Below are 19,023 nucleotides of genomic sequence, written 5' to 3'. Positions count from 1 at the left end.
ATAGTCCAACTTATCATAAAGATGAGTATTCTTCATATTGTATCAAAATACTTAAATCTTATCACCTACGTTGAATTATGATTGTTCTTTATGATAGGCATGTATATTAATCTCTATTATTTTTTAATTGTGCCTACATTATTGTATGTATCTCTAACAAATAATTTGTAAAATCTTTTGTTGCAATATTATCAACTTTTGAAAAGTGAAAAGTATCAAGTTGTAGATGATAACCATAATTGATAAAAAAAATGTTTTTTGAATGGAAGAATGTATCAAATTATTATACACAAATTTTAGCAATGGCAAAAAAATTGTCCTATCATCTTAATGATAGTTGATGGTACACCATAATTACTACTCCAAAATTTGATTCACCTATTCTATTTGCCTATCAGTTTGAAAATGAAAAGCCAAAGAGAGCTTTACATCCACTTTTAAAGTCTTGAAAAGGGATCTCCAAAATCTTTATATAAATTAAGTCTTTTTATTTGATATAATATCTTTAAGCAATTCTTTATCACATGAAAAGTAGAATAATATATTAAAATAAAATAAAATATTATGAGAATTTGGATTGTAATTAAAAAAATAAATAATAAAAAAATATTTATCTTATTTGTTAAAGTTTGTAGTTTAAGCTTAATAATTAAAGATAGAAGTTATATAATTTATTAATTAGAAATTTAGAGGGGCTAACGAATCAAAGGTATAGTATTTTGATTCTTAGATTTTTTGATGAGGATAGATAAGATAAATGACAAAGGAATTTATTTATTTTAGTTAGAAGACATACCAAATAGATTTTGAGATGCTAATTGAGATTATACTAGAATTAAGGACCACTTTAGGGTGACCTATTTGAGGCAAGGTAGACCATTCAAGGAAAGATGATCCATTCAAAGTGTGAAGGCTAGATTAGAAGAGCTTATATTTTGGCCTAGAATTGAGATAAAGAAAACATATAATTTGGAGTAGTAATAAAAAAGTTATGGTTGATTGAAGTTAAAGTGTATTTTTGGTATTTATTATTATTTTATGCATATAAAGAGTTATAAAGAAGCTTTAAAATATCAAAAAGTGAAATTGAAAAGTTGACTTGATGAGCTATATTATATGTAAAAATCTCAATACATTCTAATTTCTATAACACACATTGTACATATAGTTTATGTTCTTTTGTATTCTTACAATAGATCAAGATTTCATCTAGATATCAAACAAAAAAATCGTCCAAAAACTCTCAAAAAATATCATTCATAAGATCTTAAATAGCTTTTGATATATTTGTAAGTCTAAAAAGCATGACATTTAATTCAAAATATTCATATCTCATTCAAAATACAATCTTTGATTTATTTCCTTCTTTAATATGTACCAAGTTATATGCTCCTTGTAGATCCATTTTTGTATAGATCTTAGTTTGATTCAATTGATCAAAAAGTCTAGATGTTAAAAGTAGTAGAAACCTATTCTAGATGGTGATCTTATTAAATCCTTGATTATCAATATACATCCGCAATGTTTTATTTTTTTTCTTTACAAATAGAATAAGAGATTTTGTTGGAAATTTGGAATGGTATATGAAGTTCTTGATTAGATTTTCTTCAATATACTCCTTAAGTTTAGTCAATTCATTTTGTGATAAATTATAGATTGGTCCAAATGGCAATTGTACTCTTTCTTGAAGGCCAATTGAGCAGTTATAAGAATGATATATTGGAAGAGAATCCATATTTTTTTTTTCAAATATATCTTGAAATTCTTGATATTGACTTGGAATACCACTAGAAGTCTTTGCACAATTAGAAATGGATGTAGCATAAATGACATAAGGTGATTCTTTTTTTTTAGCATGTTAGAAAGCTCTTACACTTACAAACATAAGTTTAATTGTACTAGAATTGTGATTTTTTACTTGATCAATAATACTCTTAGTTATATTTTAAAAAAAATTAAGAATAAGAGAAATCCAATTTATTTAAGGGTTATATTTTTTTAACCACAATAAGCTTAAAATGATTAGATTAGAGAGAGATTTAATGATATTAAATACCACAAAGCTATTATGACTATTGATTATTACTTCCATAGAAAAGATTTTATGGATAACATCTCTAGAAGATAATAGACAACTATCTATGACTTCTATATGAACATGTTTAGTTTTCTTCACTAAAGATATGCTAAGTCTTTTAGCAAATTCTTCATCTAAGAAACACACTGAGGCTCTTGAATCTAACAAGGTGTCATGGACACATACATTTACTCCAATAGTTACTTATATGATTAGGTAGAAGTAAATAAATATGGATTAATTTCATAAAGTCTTCTAGAGAAGCTTCCTAGAAACTTCATAGATGTGGTTTTGACTTTAAATGTATTTGTAGGTTAGAAACTTGGCTAATAAGTTAACCATGTATTGGTAGCTTATAGAATAAGTTAACTCCATATAATAGCTTGTGGAACAAGCCAACTATGTTGTGCATACATAGATAACTTGCTTTGTAAGTTAAAACATGTGGCTAGCAAAGTCAACATATTTTGGAAGTCTTATAGGACATTGCCACATAGCTCCTAATTAAGAGTATATAAAGAGACAAGAGTAAAGCTTTCTTCATTCTTATCAATGTCTTTTTAGTCCTTAGTCTTATTTCGAGACTTTCAAAACTTCTTGCTTATGGCAATAGCCATTCTAGTTTAATATTATATCATCTTTGAGTGACTTTTTAGTTCCTTTCAATGACATAAGAGTATATTGAGGATTTTTTTTCTTCGAGATTCATATCCTTGACACAAGGCAAACGCGTTGTAATATTTAGGTCCTAAAATAATATTCAATATAAAGTAAAAAAAAGTTTTGAGAAGAGAATAGAATCTTTATTAAATATTTTATAAGATTCTAGCCATATGGTCCTTATTATAGCTTGATAAACTTATTTTTTAATATATTATCTTTTTTGACATTCGTACTCCTCATTTTATAATTACATTACTTCTTTAGATAATGTTGAATAATATGCTTAGATTCTCCATAATATGAGTACAATCCTTTTTCATGGCAATTATCACGGACATCTGCATGGAAGCAAGTAATTATATGTATAAATAGGTAGAAGTAAATAAAAGTAGATAAAAGTAAGTTAATTCTATAGTATTTGGTATGGAAGCTTTCTAGACTCTTCATAGACGCTGCTTTGACTTTATAGGTGTCTTTAATTGACTTGTTGGGATTAAAAACGTAGTCAACAAGTTCACCATGTGCCACACATGTTGTTAGTTTGAAGACCAAGTTAACTATGTAGCCCATACAAAGATAAACTTACCTTGTAAGTCAAGGCATGTGTCCTACAAAGTCAACACATATTGCAAGTCCTATAGAACATCGCCATGTAGCCCTTAGTTAGATAGTATATATAGAGACAAAAGTGAAGCTTTCTTCATTCCTGTCAACTCTTTTCTTGCTTTTAGTCTAGTTTCAAGGGTTTCTAGTTTTCTTGGCTTTTGGCAATAGCCATTCGAGTTTCTTTCTTAATATACATATCAAATTATTTCTATTTTATCATCTTTTTTTCAGAGAAGTCTCACTTATTTATTTGTCTTTATCATATTTTTGTCCTTCACAGATTGACAAGAGTACACTTATAATATTAGATCTTTGTCTAATCTTGACTAAGAGTAGATTACTTCTTTTTCTTGATAAGACATAAGCATATTAGAAGTTGCGGATTACCCTCTTCTAAACTGATATTTTCTTTAGTATTTTCTTTGTTCTCAAGTCTTTTCTTTTATTTGTCTTAAGTGATATTAGACATCTTCTCTTTTCTAAGTGTTATCATGGCAAAACTTGTTGAAATGAAGAATGTAATGGCACAAATGTAAGAGCAATTGAGGGAATTAATACTTGTAATGCATCAATTCAATTTACCACACAAGGAGCAACAAGATTGGCAGGAAGTGAAGATAAAGAAATGATTGAGCTGCTTCAACATCTGCACCAAATCATGTCTCTTCTCCTATGGTGGAACACCCTTCTAGTATTAGAGAACCAAGAATTGTCCTATCTAAGAAGTTTAATGGCACCAGATCAAAGTTTAGAAGATTTATCAATCTAGTATAACTTGTAATTGAACTTCAATTCCAAAGCTATCCAATTCCAAGATCGTAAGTTAGATTCATTGGTACACTTCTTTGAGATTCAGCATTATCATATTTTTCATCTTTTTTTAAATGACGAGATCCAATATTGGATAATCTAGAGACTTTTGTGGCAGAGTTTTGATCCATGTATGGAGAACATGATACAATTCGTATTGCAACCAATAAGATCCATATTTTACGATAAGGCAATCGATCAATAATGTTGTATGGTTCACAATTTTGACAACTTGCAACTGATTTCAAGTGGGATGATGCTGCACTTATAAGCCAATTTCTCTACAAATTATAATATGAGGTTAAAAAAATTAATTCTCAACTTACTTGATCTTCAAACATTGAGTCAAGCAATTGACTTTGCTATGAAGTGCTACATTTGCCTTTTTAAATTTTGATCTAAGAACCGTACAAGTAGACCTCAACGTAACTATAATTCAATAGCAACACCAACATCTCTTCAACACATACATTCGGAAGTAGAAGATATGCAAATTGATGCAGTATGTTTCAAACTCCTTATTGAGCAAGAAAAGACTCATCATCATCACAGAAGATTGTACTTACATTATGGAGAACCTAAGCACACTGCTCAATATTGCCTAAAGAAGCGACGCAACCATGAAATAAGGAGTACGGCGATCAAAGGAGATAGTATGTCAAAAAATGAATTTGTCCAGCTACAATCAGGACTATGTGGCTGAAACCTTGTAATACACCTAGTGAAGGTCCTATTCTCTCCTGAGAATCCTCTTTATGTTTTCCGATAAATGTTATTCTAGGACCTAAACATCTCAAAGCCTCTGCCTTACTAGATTCAAGAGCCTCAGCATATTTCTTAGATGAAAAATTTGCTAAAAGACATAGCATTTTTTTAATAAAGAAAACTAAACCTATTCATGTAGAAGTCATAGATGGTTGTCCGTTGTCTTCAGGAGATGTTACTCATAAAATCCTTCTTATAGAAATAACAACTAATGGTCATAGTAGTTTTGTAATATTTAATATCATTAGATCTCCTTGTAATTTAGTCATTTTAGGTTTATCATGGCTAAAATAATATAATACTAAAATAGATTGGACTTCTCATAGTCTTGACTTTTTTGAAAGTATAATTAAGAGCATAGTTAATCAAGTAGAAAGTCATAAGTCTAGTATAATTAAACCTATATTTATAGATGTAAGAGCTTTCTTGCATGTTACAAAAGAAGGATCACCTTGTGTCATTTATGCCACATTTCTTTCTACTGGTGGAAAGACTTCAAGTGGCATTTCAAGCCAAAATCAAGATTTTCAAGATGTATTTGAGAAGAAGAATGCGGATTCTCTTCCGCACTATCGTTCCTATGATTGTTCAATTGACCTTCAAGAAGGAGCACAACTGCCATTTGGACCAATCTATAATTTAATTCAAAATGAATTGGCTGAATTTAGGAAGTATATTGAAGAGAATTTGGCCAAGAACTTCATACACCATTCCAAATCTCTAGTAAGAGCTCCAATTTTATTTGTAAAGAAAAAAAATGGATCATTGTGGATGTGTGTTGATTGTTGAGGACTCAACAAAATCACTATCAAAAATAGGCATCCGCCACTTTTTATATCAGGACTTTTTGATCAGTTGAATCAAGCTAAGATCTATACAAAAATAGATCTACAGGGAGCATACAATTTGGTACACATCAAAATAAGAGATGAATGGAAGATGGTGATTCGAATAAGGTATGGACATTTTGAATACAACGTCGTGCCTTTTAGACTTACAAATGCACCAGCAGCATTCCAACATCTAATGAATGATGTCTTTTGGGAGTTTTTAGATGATTTTATTATCTGTTACCTAGACAATATCTTAATTTATTCTAAGAACATAGAAGAACATGAACTTCATGTTTGTCATGTATTACTAAAACTAAGAGATACAAGACTCTATGCCAAGATAGAAAAGTGTGTATTTCACACTATTCAATTTGACTTCTTAGAATACATCATTTCAAATGATGGACTTATGATGGATCCTAAGAAACTTCAAACTATTATAGATTGGAAGATTCCAAAAATGGTAAGAGATGTCCAATGCTTTTTGAAATTTACCAACTACTATCGGATCTTCATCAAAGACTTCTCTCAAGTTGTAGCTCCACTTACACATTTGACTTGCAAAGACAAACTTCAAAGGAATCAAGAAGTGAAAGTAGCATTTGAAGCTTTGAAGACAACCTTTGTTTCTGCACCAATCTTGTATTGCGTCAATTTTTCTAAGCTATTTTTTATGAAAAAAGATGCATCAAACTTTGCTTAAGGTGATATATTATCAAAAATGGGAACTAATATTAAATTTCACCCAATAGCTTTTCATTCCAAAAACTTTTCAGCTACCGAGATCAAATACGAGATCCACGACAAACAACTTCTTCCAATTGTGGATTCATTTCAAGAATGGCACTATTATCTAGAAGGTACTTCTAGCCCAGTTATAGTGTATACAGATCACAAGAACCTTGAATATTTTATGTTAGTACGTATTTTGAATCATCGCCAAGCCCGTTGGAGTATGTCTTTGTCAAGAATCAAATTCAAGATCACTTATCGACCAAAAAAACATCAAGGTTTGTCAGATACACTCTCTAGACGATCTTATCTTGCAACAAAGGAAGGAGATGTTTCTTTTGATCAACAACAGATAATTCTCTTGAGGCTAGAGCATCTTCATCTTTGAGCAATGAAATCAACACTAACTGTTGATTCAACTTTCATTAAGCAAGTTCAATCAAGTATGTCTTCTGATCCTCTTATTCGTGATATTAAGAAAAATCCTTCAAAGTCTCATGATACTTCTAAGTTTGAATTCAAGAAGAATCTACTATATTTTGAGGGACGCCTATATATTCTAGAAGATGAAGCTCGATTACGTGTTCTTCAAGCTTGTCATGATTTTTCAACAACAAGATATTTTAGGTTCAATAAAACTTTGGAACTAATATCTAAAGACTTTTGGTGGCTCCAAATGTGGGAAGCAGTCAAAGATTTTGTACAATCTTGTGATGTTTGCTCAAGATGAAAAACTCCTCGTCATCGACCTTACGGACTTTTTTAACCATTATCCATTCTAGAACAACCATGTTCTTCTATTTCTATGGATTTCATCATGGATCTTTGAATCTCAAGTTCTTATGACTCTATTTTCGTGATAGTAGATCGTTTTATCAAGATAGCATATTTTGTATCATAAATAAAATCTATCACAAGTAAAGAAATAGCAAAGCTCTTTCTTAACAATATCTATCGCTATCATGGATTATCCAAGGATATTATATCAGATAAGAGAACTCAATTTATATCAAGATTTTGGCAAACTCTTTCCAAGATTCTAAAAGTAGATTTAAAACTATCTTCAACATTCCATCCTCAAATTGATGGATAAACGTAGCATGTTAGTTAAGTTTTGGAGCAGTATTTAAGATGTACCATTAACTATCAACAAGATGATTGGACAACTCTTTTGCCATTGGCAGGGTTTGCTTACAATAACACTGTACATTCTTTTACAAAACAAACACTTTTCTTTGCCAATTATGATTATTATCCATGACTTGATACTTTTGACTTTTCAAAAGTTGATAATCTTAGTTCTAAAGATTTCAGAACTCATTTGTCAGAGCTATATGCAAAGATAAAGGCGTAGTTAAAAGAAGCTAAAGAACAACAAAAGATCAATGTGGATGTCTATTGAAAGGAACAACCACCATCCTACATGGGTTATAAGGTATAGTTACTTCGTCGTAATATCAAGACCACTCGTCCTTGTAACAAGTTGGACTATTGAAGGCTTGGACCATTTTCTATTTCTATACAAATCAAACATGTTGCATATCGTTTACACCTATCAGAGTCAATGACAATTCATCCAGTATTCCACGTGTCTCTTCTTCAACCATAGAAGAATGTGGACATACCAAGAAGAAGACAAGCTCCACCTCCTCCTATAGAAGTAGACAATAGTAAAGAGTTTGAAGTGGAAGAAGTCTTAGATTCAAGGCGACGCTGGAATAAATTGAAATATCTTGTCCATTGGTGTAGAAATTATATTAGTGAGTGCACATGGGAGCCAATAAAGAATCTTGTAAATGCAATAAAGGAGGTGGAGGCTTTTTATCGACGACATCCATTAAAATCAAGATGAAAACCTTAATTATAAAAGAAATAAAATCTAAGCAAGATAACATTCTACTTTCAATCCTTGTTTGTAGCTTCTTTGTAGTTGTGACGCTGAGGAGATGGAAAACCAATAACTAGTAGATTTGACTCAATAGCCTTCGTTTACTGATTTGTCAGATGAGACATTATGATTGTCACAACCTTCAAGACGATGCAATTGAGATAAAGATCTTTAAAAATGACATGTTCTTCCTCAAATAGATGGCGAGATACAATGCGTTTGATATGACGACCTTTGAAGAGACTCCCGATGTTTAGTAATAATACTAGAAGAAGGAACAACTCCTAATGGTGTTCCAAATATTTTATTCAAAGAAAGTTATGAAGGCCTCAACAATGATCAAATAAGTAGGTGGTCTTTCCGCCTTAGTATAAAACACTACCGACTGTTGAGAGGCTCTATCAATGATTTTTGAAGAGAACAAAGAACAGAGTATATAGCGAATATAATTTTTCGCATCATAGATTTCTTCAGCATCTGATGATCGCTCTTCGTGGAACTTGTTCCTAGAAAGGGAGATTATATCATAGATATATGTATGTAAATCAGTAATTATATGTATAAATAGGTAAAAATAAGTAAAAATAGATAAAAATAAGTTAATTCTATAGTATTTAATATAGATGTTTCCTAAAATCTTCATAGATGCTACTTTGACTTTATGGATATCTTTAATTGACTTTTTGGGATTAGAAACATGGTCAACAAGTTGGCCATGTACGACACATGTTGTTAGTTTGAAGATCAAGCTAACTATGTGGCTCACACATAGAAAAACTTGCCTTGTAAGTTAAGGCATGTGTCCTACAAAGTCAACACAAATTAGAGGTCCTATAGAACGTTGCCATGTAGCCCCTAGTAAGATAGTATATATAGAGACAAGAGTGAAGCCTTCTTCTTTCTTGTCAACTCTTTTTTTGCTTCCAATCTAGTTTCAAGGATCTTTAATTTTCTTGACTTTTGGCAATAGCCAGTCGAGTTTATTTTTTAATATACATATCAAGTTATTTCTATTTTATCATCTTTCTTTGAAAAAAGTCTCACTTGTTTATTTGTCTTTATTATATACTTGTCTTTGAGAGGAATGAGTCTTTTCTTGCTCAATAAGAAGTTTGAAATGTACCACATTAATTTACATATTATCTACTTCCAAAAGTATATGTTGAAGAGGCATTGGTGTTGCTATTTAATTAAAGAAACATTGAAGCCCACTTGTTTGACTTTCAAATCAAAATTTAAAAAGTCAATTATCACTCTTCACAACAAAGTTAATCACTTGACTTAATGTTTGAGGATCAGATAAGTTAAGCATCAATTTCTTTACCTCATATTTTAATCTATAAAAAAATTAGCTAATAAGTGCAGCATCATCCTACTTGATATCAGTTGCAAGTTGTCAAAATTGTGTAGCATATAATATTACAAACTGATAGTCTTGTCGCAAAATACATATCTTATTGGTTGCAACACAAGTTGCATCATGTTCTTTATAAATGGATCAAAACTTTGTCAAGAGAGCCTCTAAATTATCAAGTATTGGATCTCGTCATTGAAGAAAAGATAAAAACCATAATAATACTGAACCTGAAAGAAGTGTATCAATAAATCTAACTTGTGATCCTAGAGTTGGATAGCTTTGGAGTTGAAGTTCATTCACAAGTTGTATTTGATTGATAAATCTTCAAAACTTTGATCTTGTACCATCAAACTTCTCAAGCAAGGCAATACTTGGTTCTCTAGTATAGAAAGGATGTTCCACTGTAGGAAAAGGGACATGATTTGGTAAAAATATTGAAGTAGCTCCAATCATATCTATATCTTTACTTCTTATTATTCTTGTGTCTTCTTGTGGTGGTAAATTAAATTGATGCATTACAAGTACTACCCCCTCAATTGCTCTTGCATTTGTACCATTATATTCTTCATTTTAATAAGCTCTAACAAGATAATACTTTAAAAAAAATATCTAAGTATTTTCAAGTAATATAAAAGAGAGAATTGAACATCAAAGAAGATACTAAAAACAATAGCAGTTTAAAAGAAGGTAATCTATAACTTCTAATATGCTTATGACTTGTCAAAGAAAAGAGATAATCCACTCTTAATCAAGAAAAGACAAGGATTTGACATTGTAAGTATATTCTTATTAATGAATGAGGGACAAGAACTTGATAAAAGTAAATAAATAAGTATAACAAAATGAAAAGAAAGAAGTATGAATATTAAATAAAAACTAGAATGGCTATTTTTAAAAAACAAAGAAACTAAAGACTCTTGAAACTAGACTAAAAGCAAGAAAGAAGTTGACAAGAATGAAGAGGGCTTTATTCTTGCCTCTATATATATTATCTAATTAGGAGCTATGTGACAACATCCTATAAGACCTCTAATATGTGTTGACTTTGCAAGACACATGCCTTAACTTACAAGGTAAGTTTTCTATCTGTGTGCCATATAATAAGATTGTTTTTCAAGCTATCAAAATGTGTGGCTCATGGCTAATTTTTTGATCACCTTTCTTACCTAAAAAATCAATTATAGACACCTATAGAGTCAAAGCAATGTCTATAAAGTTTAAAAGAAGCTTCTATAGAAAATATTATGGAATTAATTTATTTTTACTTACTTTTATCTAATTGTATAGGTAGTTATTGATTTATATATATATGTCCATGACACTTGCACAAGCAAGCTAACTATATGATGCACATATAGAAAACTTGTCTTGCAAGTTAAGATACGTATTATGAGTCATCAAATTGACTCATTTATTATTTTAGGATAAAAATATGTATTTATAATGCTTTAAATAACATGATATAGTAAGTAATATAAAAATCCTTAAAAAAATAGAAAATAAAATTTTTAGTGGTGGAAATGGAGTCTTAGTAAGTCTTAGAGGCAATTATCTTTGTTGATTTAGTACTTTTATTTATTATTGAATAATAAGGATAATTTATTAAAATCTATATTTAAATTGGTCTTCTATCTATATATATTACTTATAAAAAATATAAATGTTAGTAGTTAGAAGAAGCATGAGAAAGAACATCATGTCATTTTAGTTATTGATATAAAATAATAGGATTGATAGTAGATTTAAATTGTTTTATATTATTATCAAAAATTTCTAAGGTAGAAAAATGTAACCTTAAATGGATATCAGCATTATAAAAATATTATAGAACTTTTTAGAATTTATTTAGAATTTTTTAGGAATATTAGAGCAATTTTGAAGATCTTGGTAAAAATGAGTTTTACCACTTTGGAAGCTTTATGAAGAAATGGAGCAAGAATTGAAGGCCACACAAGGTTTCGAGGCTAATTGGATTTTTTTAAATACCATGGTGAGGTCAAAGTTGTAAAAATTTTGGTCCTCCCAATAGAAAATAGGAGGACTAGCAGCTAGTATAGTCCTTATAGAAAGAAGAGTGCACAAGTCCCATGTGGATTATAGCACCTTCAGGGTAGTTAAGAGGATAAGACTAAGGCTTCGTAGCCTCTCTCAGACACCTTTATATACTACATGTGAGCCTTGGTGAGGCTCGAATCCTTGATCTATAAGCAAGTTACCTTTGAGATAAATATTTTTACTTCACTTTTCAATTATTTACTATATATCTTCAAAACCTCATAACTTACTTATAATAATTCGGATTAATATGTTTCTTATATCATTGGAAAGATAATAAAATTACCTATCTAAAAAGATATTATTTATTGTTCAATTTATATTTTTATTAGGTAAAAATAAAGTGAACAAATTATGATTTAATTTTAGGTGTTGTAATTGCTTCATGTCATTTGTTTCAATTGCTTTGTAGTTGTTCTTCTTTTTTTCTTTATAATTGCCTACTTCACTTTATACCATCAATTACCAGCAACTCTTAATTGAGGCCATTTTGTAACTTGGGTTGAGGAGTGAAAATTTACACTCACAAGTGTCTTACAAAATCAATATGTTTTGGAGGTCCCCCAAGACATCGACACATAGCTCCTAGTTAAGAATATATATGGAGGCAAGAGTGAAGCCTTCTTTACTCTTGTTAATACCTTTCTAGTCTTTAGTCTTATTTTAAGACTTTCTAGTTTCTCTATGTTTAACTATTGTCATTCTAGTTTAATAATATATTATCTTTGAGTGACTTTTTAATTCTTTCAATGTCATAAGAGTATATTGAGGATTTCTTTCTTTGTAATTAATGTCCTTGATGATTTGATAAGAGTGCTAACTTACTATTTCTATCTTATTTTAGAAGTGAGTAGATTATCCTACTTCTATTGTTGTATTTTGAAAGTTGTAGACTTATCACTTTTAAACAAATAATTTTATTTTTTAATACTCATCTTTTTCTTAAAGAGAGTAGATTATCTCTCTTTGTGGAAATTTTTATTTGATATTAGAGGTTGAGGATTACCTTCCTCTCATTTAACTTTTTGAATTTGTTTGAATTGTCTATGGAAGAAAAGATTATGGATGCTACTCTCAACAGAAGTGAGAATAGATTTGCAACTATTATAGATCTTCATGAGCTTCTCAATACTTTAAGAGTAGAAATTTCACATATTTTCAATATAAATCATGAAGGTACTATTCTTATGCCTATGGAAGAAGTTCAAAGTCTGAGGCAAGAAGTTATGTAATTGAAAGAAGTAGATTGATTGATCTCAAATCAAAATCCAAAGAATTATGCTTCTACAACTATAATGGTGTCGTGTTACGTGCTATCTTACTTGAAAATGCATCGGGCGTCTGGCTATGGAAGATAAAACAATGTTTTACAAGTATCTAGATAGGCTAGTGGATTTCAACCATTTAAATACAAACTATTTCGGATTTCAATATAAAAGCTTAATCTCAATGTAAAGTATTTGAAAGTACTATTTTTAATAACTTCAAGATATTATAATTACAAAGTCTTTTGTTATTTATTAATCTTTATTATTTTATTTTATTTTATTTTATTTTTTTAATTTTTTAATTTTAATTTTAATTTTATTCTATTTTACTTTTAAATTTAATCCTAGACAGCGAGCTTTGGCAAGTTGTAATTCTCAATCTGACCATCTGATTGTTGTAAACTTCTACCACTAGTGTCTTTGTAAGCCTTCTAAATGCTCAAGAAGTTTTAATCTAATCTAACTTACAGGTTGCAAGAAAATGCCGTAAATCTACACTGATTTATCTTGATTGCTGCCTAGAAGTCTCCACTTATCACGCCAAAAGTCACCTAATTCCAACTGGTAGATCTCCAGATATTACAAAACCCTAAACAACTACAATCTGCTAACTTTTGATACCTCTTTACACTAATAGTCAAATATCTTCTATCTGTTCTGTCAGATTAACACAAACTTTTGCATGCATTCAACATACTCAATCCTCAAGACACTTCTAAATTTCAACTGCAAAAGATTTTCTAATTTCACAAAATACTCAAGAGTATTAGCCTTAACTTTATTGCAAAAGAAAATCCAATCACTAGTACAAATACTGACTTTCAGCAATGATTGCAAAAGTCCTCCCAAACCCTATGACATCCAATTCTATACCTTTCGAAGGAACTTGAAGCTAGCTCTCCGACCACAAAATCTTGATCTCAGAATGCCTTCTTCTTTTTCTTTTCTTTTCGTTTTACTCCGTGAGGTCCCCTATTCTTCCGCCTTCGACTCTTAATTGCAACAACAGACCTACTTTCATGAAAATCTTGCTTCTAAGAGGATCGTTATATAGAAAAGACGTTTCTGCAAAACAATATAGAGAACGGAACAACTTGAAATGGAACTGAAGCCTCTGTATTCAAGACTTCATTGGATTGTCCAACCAAGTTCGGTCTCATACTCGACAAGAGGCCCATAATAAGACCTAGATTGGATGTCCTCATAATTGGATCAAATTAGTCTATCACATTAGACTCACCCGAATATTGAATTTTGTCGACTCTTAGTAAGAATGGCTCGGACTCATTCTATCCAAATTACCGAAGAATCTTGAGGACCTCGATTTATTCCCTCAATTTTTCTCAAACTATGGATCTGCTCATCTCAATTATAAAAATTAAACGGAATATTATATTGTTGATAAGTATGCCCCGACTGCTTGCTATTCCCACACACTGGCGCATAATTGTCAATGGCTCTAGGATTGGGACATTCAGTAGCATAATCACCATTCTGTCTATACCAAAAACAACGATGTGATCTTCTTGCACCTCCATCAAGCATATTGGGTGTCTCTACCACTATATACTTACTAGGCTTATTTCATGTAAGATTAAAAAATGATTCTGGTCGTCCCGTTGGTACAGAGGTACTTAGTTCGATGATAATAGTGGAGCATACTCTGTTATCTCGTTCGATGATACAGCAGCAATAGGGTGACATTAACTGACCCTTGAATATTGGCATTGGAATTGGCCACTATTTCTAACATCCAAGATGAATAAACACTAATAAATCTTTTCTATTTATATTTTTACCATATAATCGTGTTGCAACACAACAACGGAGAGAAGAATTAGTATGATTGAGAAGTTTAATGGAACAAGATCAAAATTTCCAAGTTCTTTGGAACAAATCAAGCTCTATCTAAGATTGCATTTCTTCTAATATTTTGATGGAATTACTCAAGTTAGATTCATAGGCACACTTTTATTAAGAAGTACTCTTTCTTGATTTGTACATTTAATAGAAAAGGATTTGCGACTCTTTTATGATTTGAATTCATTCTTAAAAGTATTGACAAATATATTTTAAAAAAGTGATTGAAAAAGAATAGCAGAGACCAAGCTCTTATCTTTACGATAAGTATCATGGTCAACAACTATATATGCTATTGAATTCCAAAGCCAAACTTGTGACGTGGATAAGAATGACAAAGCTCTTATCAATCAACATTGATATGGATTGAAGAATAATGTCAAACATTTATCACTGACAATGCCAAAGGCAGAATCTTTGAAAAAATTAATTGCTCAAGCTATTGCATGTGACAATCAATTATTTGAAAGATATCAAGAACAAAGACTTAGCTGAAGAGAAAAAAATCAAATAATAACAATAGCTCCTAGGTTTTCGAAAATTCATTCATTGAGGCCAAAACCAATGCAAATTGATATAGTACACTTTAAATCCCTCACAAAGTAGAAAAATATTTGACAATGAGAAAAGGATTAATGCTTATATTATGGAGAAGCTCAATATACTACTCAATATTTTCCAAAGAAACAATGCAACCACAAAATGAGAAGCATGGTTACCAAAGAAGACAATATATCAAAAAACAAGTTTTTTCAACTACAATAGAGATTGTTCAACTGGAATCTTGTATAACTCCTACTAAAGGTCCTATTCTCTCATAAGATCTCTCACCTTATTTTGTAATAGAAATTTATTTAGGACCGAAAAATCACAAATTCTTAGCTTTATTAGATTCAAGAGCATTAGCCTATTTTATAAACAAAGATTTTATCAAAAAATAAGAAATATCATTAGTTAAAAGAACTAATCTTATACATGTAGAAAGTGATAGATGATTGTTTGCTATTTTTTGGAGATGTTACATATGACACTCTTTCATTAGATGTATCAATTAAAGATCATAATAGCATAGTAATATTTAATATAATAAGAGCTTTGTTTAATTTGATTATTTTAGGATTATCTTGGTTAGAATAATATAATCCTCAAATAGATTAGACTTTTTGTAACCTTAATTTTTTTGATAGTTTAATCTAAAATTCCATTAGTTAAGTAAAAATACATAAGTTTAATAGAACCAAATCTTTATTAATAGGTGCCAGAGCTTTTACACATGTTGCAAAAAAAAGGAATTTCTTTTGTTTTATATACCATGCCTATTTTTGATAGTGAGAAGACATGAAGTAATATCCCTAGCCAATATCAACATTTCTAAGATATTTCTTTAAAAAATAATGTAGATATTCTTCCAGAGCATTGTCCTTATGATTGTTCCATCAATCAAAACCAAGTTAAAGAATAGCAAATCTTTGCTATAAAAGAGACAAGATCAAAGAAAGATAATACTCTACCTTCTATCCCTCTTTGTAGCTTCTATGTATTTGTGATACTAAAGAAACGGAAAACCAATAGCCAATAGATTCAACTCAAGAGCTTTTATTTGCGGACTTATCAAACAAGACATTGCAATTGTCACAATCTTCTAGACGACAAAATTGAAATGAAGATCTTCAAGAATGATATATCCTTCCTCAAATAGATGGTGAGATATAACGTATTTGGTATCACAACCTTGAAAGAGACTCTTGATGTTTGGTGATTTTATTAGAGGTAGGAACAACTCTTGACAGTGTTCCAAATGTTGTATTTGAAGGAAGTTACAAAGGCCTCAGTAACAACCAAATAAGAGGGTGGTCTTCTCATCATAGTATAGGATACTATGGATGGTTGAAAAGACCTATCAACCATCTTCAAAGAGAACAAAGATCAGAGTATGGAGCAAATATAATTCACCGCATCTTGGATTTTTTCAACATATGAAGATCGCTTTTCATAGAACTTGTTCCTACAATGCGAGTAATGTCACGGATATACATATGTATTCTAATAAATACTTATATGATTGAGAGAAGTAGGTAAAAGTAGATAAAAATGGATTAATTTCATAATACCTTCTAAAGAAGCTTCTTAAAAGCTTTATAGATGTTGCTTTGATTTAATATGTATTTTGTAGTTGATTGATAGGCTAAAAACTTGGTCAATAAGTTAACCACATGTTAATAGCTTGCGGAGCAAACTAATTATGTAGCGCACATATAAAAAACCTGCCTTACAAGTTAAGATACGTGTCTTGCAAAGTTAACATGTTTTGGAGGTCTTACAGGACATCGCTATGTAGCTCCTAGTTAAGAGTATATATGGAGGTAAGAGTGAAGCCTTCATCACTCTTGTCAACATCTTTCTAGTCCTTAGTCTTGTTTCAAGACTTTCTAATGTCCTTGTTTTTGACAATTGTCATTCTAGTTCAATAATATATCATCTTTGAGTGGCTTTTTAGTTCTTTTCAATGTCGCAAGAGTGTATTGAGGATTTCTTTCTTTGAGATTCATGTCCTTGATACCTAACTATTCTTATCTAGATAATTAAATATGTCTATGAACCTTTGCTTTGTTTCTTATTCTTCTATACTTATAAAGAATAATTTTGGTTATCCTAATAAATTGGTTATACAAGCCTAATTTTATATATTATTTTAATATATGTATTTGATTTATTTATTTTTTAAAAAAATAGCTAATAGAAATAATCTAATTTATACTTTTTGAAGTCACAAATTTATCATGTATCTTGTATTTTAATGGATGAAACCTTCTTTGATATTGATTTTTTATTTTTATTTTAATTTTTAATTTTTAATTTTGTTTTAAAGTATCTTGTCATGAATGTAATGATGTCTCAACTAATAAAATGGATTGCCAATTGTTAAAGGTATTTCCCTCTCTAATTTTGCAAATAAGTAAAATATTTCTATTTATAGGAGTATTTAATTTTATACTATTGGTTGCCACATTATTATTAAAAAGATTTATGGAAAAGCAATAGAAAATTATATTTGCAAGAATTTAATAAAATTTTATATTACGTCAAGAATACAAATTCAACAAATCTAATACTACGACATCAACATCAATTCTTTCAACAATTGTTGATGAATAATATGATTAAACCATTAAACTTTGGACATGGAAATTTAAATATTATTTGATCTACTTTAATTGCTACAATTATTATGGAGAAAAAACGTATATATTTTAGGAGCAATTTCAACATTGTTATGATGTTTGATTCATGTTGTTCTTATTGTTGCTTGCAAGTTTGGTCAAACAAGTATATTTTTTTACGTTGTTCTTGGATTTGTTTTAGAACCAAGATGATGAAAATGAGGGGGGTGGAAGATGTTTGTAATGTGAGGTGGATGTGTGGAAGAGTGAAGGGATATTATTGGAGATATGATTGGAGCTTGGGTGAGAAGACGAAGGAATGGGGTGAGGCGAGAGAAAGTGGTGTGGTGGAAAAGCGGGGTGACGAGAACTTGATGCGTGCGCGCCGTGGAGGTGGGTGGGCGAGGAGAAAGAAGGAGATGGAGAAGGAAAAAGGAGAAGGAAAAAGGAGATGGAAAAGAAGGGCGTGGATGAACAAAAGCAGTGCACCGGCCGGGAATCGAACCCGGGTCTGTACCGTGGCAGGGTACTATTCTACCACTAGACCACCGGTGCTAGCCTGTTAGCTGCGGTCGCCGCCGCGCCGCTGCCGGGGATCGAACCCGGGTCACCCGCGTGACAGGCGGGAATACTTACCACTATACTACAACGACTGCCGATCAGCGGACGACTCACGGCCCCTCCTGGGACCCGGATGAGCGAAGCCGTTTTCACACCACACATACCACAATGCGGTCTTCTTCTTCTTCTTCTTCTTCTTCTTCCCGCACCGACCCCACCCCCAGGTAGTAAGTAAGTATCCTCCTCGACTGCCGTGCAGCTACCTCACCACCACGCCGCACCACGCGGCCTCTCCTCACCTCACCTTACCTCCAGGCCACGGCCCCTTTCTTCGTTCATTCGTTCCCTCGTTCGTTCCTTCGTTCCTTCGTTCCTTCGTTTGTGCGG

General features: G+C 31.0%; 2 non-coding genes across 2 annotated transcripts; both read right to left on the bottom strand.

The window, feature by feature from the left end:
- Positions 1-18,559: 18,559 nt before the first annotated feature.
- TRNAG-GCC (transfer RNA glycine (anticodon GCC)) lies at positions 18,560-18,630 on the bottom strand. Its single transcript has one exon. It is a non-coding gene; the product is annotated as a tRNA-Gly (tRNA).
- Positions 18,631-18,656: 26 nt separating this feature from the next.
- Positions 18,657-18,728, bottom strand: TRNAD-GUC (transfer RNA aspartic acid (anticodon GUC)). The gene has a single exon. It is a non-coding gene; the product is annotated as a tRNA-Asp (tRNA).
- Between the last annotated feature and the right edge of the window lie 295 nt (positions 18,729-19,023).

The sequence above is a fragment of the Physcomitrium patens genome, chromosome 21 (assembly GCF_059467195.1).
Source record: "Physcomitrium patens ecotype Gransden chromosome 21, ASM5946719v1, whole genome shotgun sequence".
NCBI classification, from domain to species: Eukaryota; Viridiplantae; Streptophyta; class Bryopsida; order Funariales; family Funariaceae; genus Physcomitrium; species Physcomitrium patens.
The sequence above is the reverse complement of the archived record's forward strand: the minus strand, read 5'-3'. Positions and strand labels throughout refer to the sequence as shown.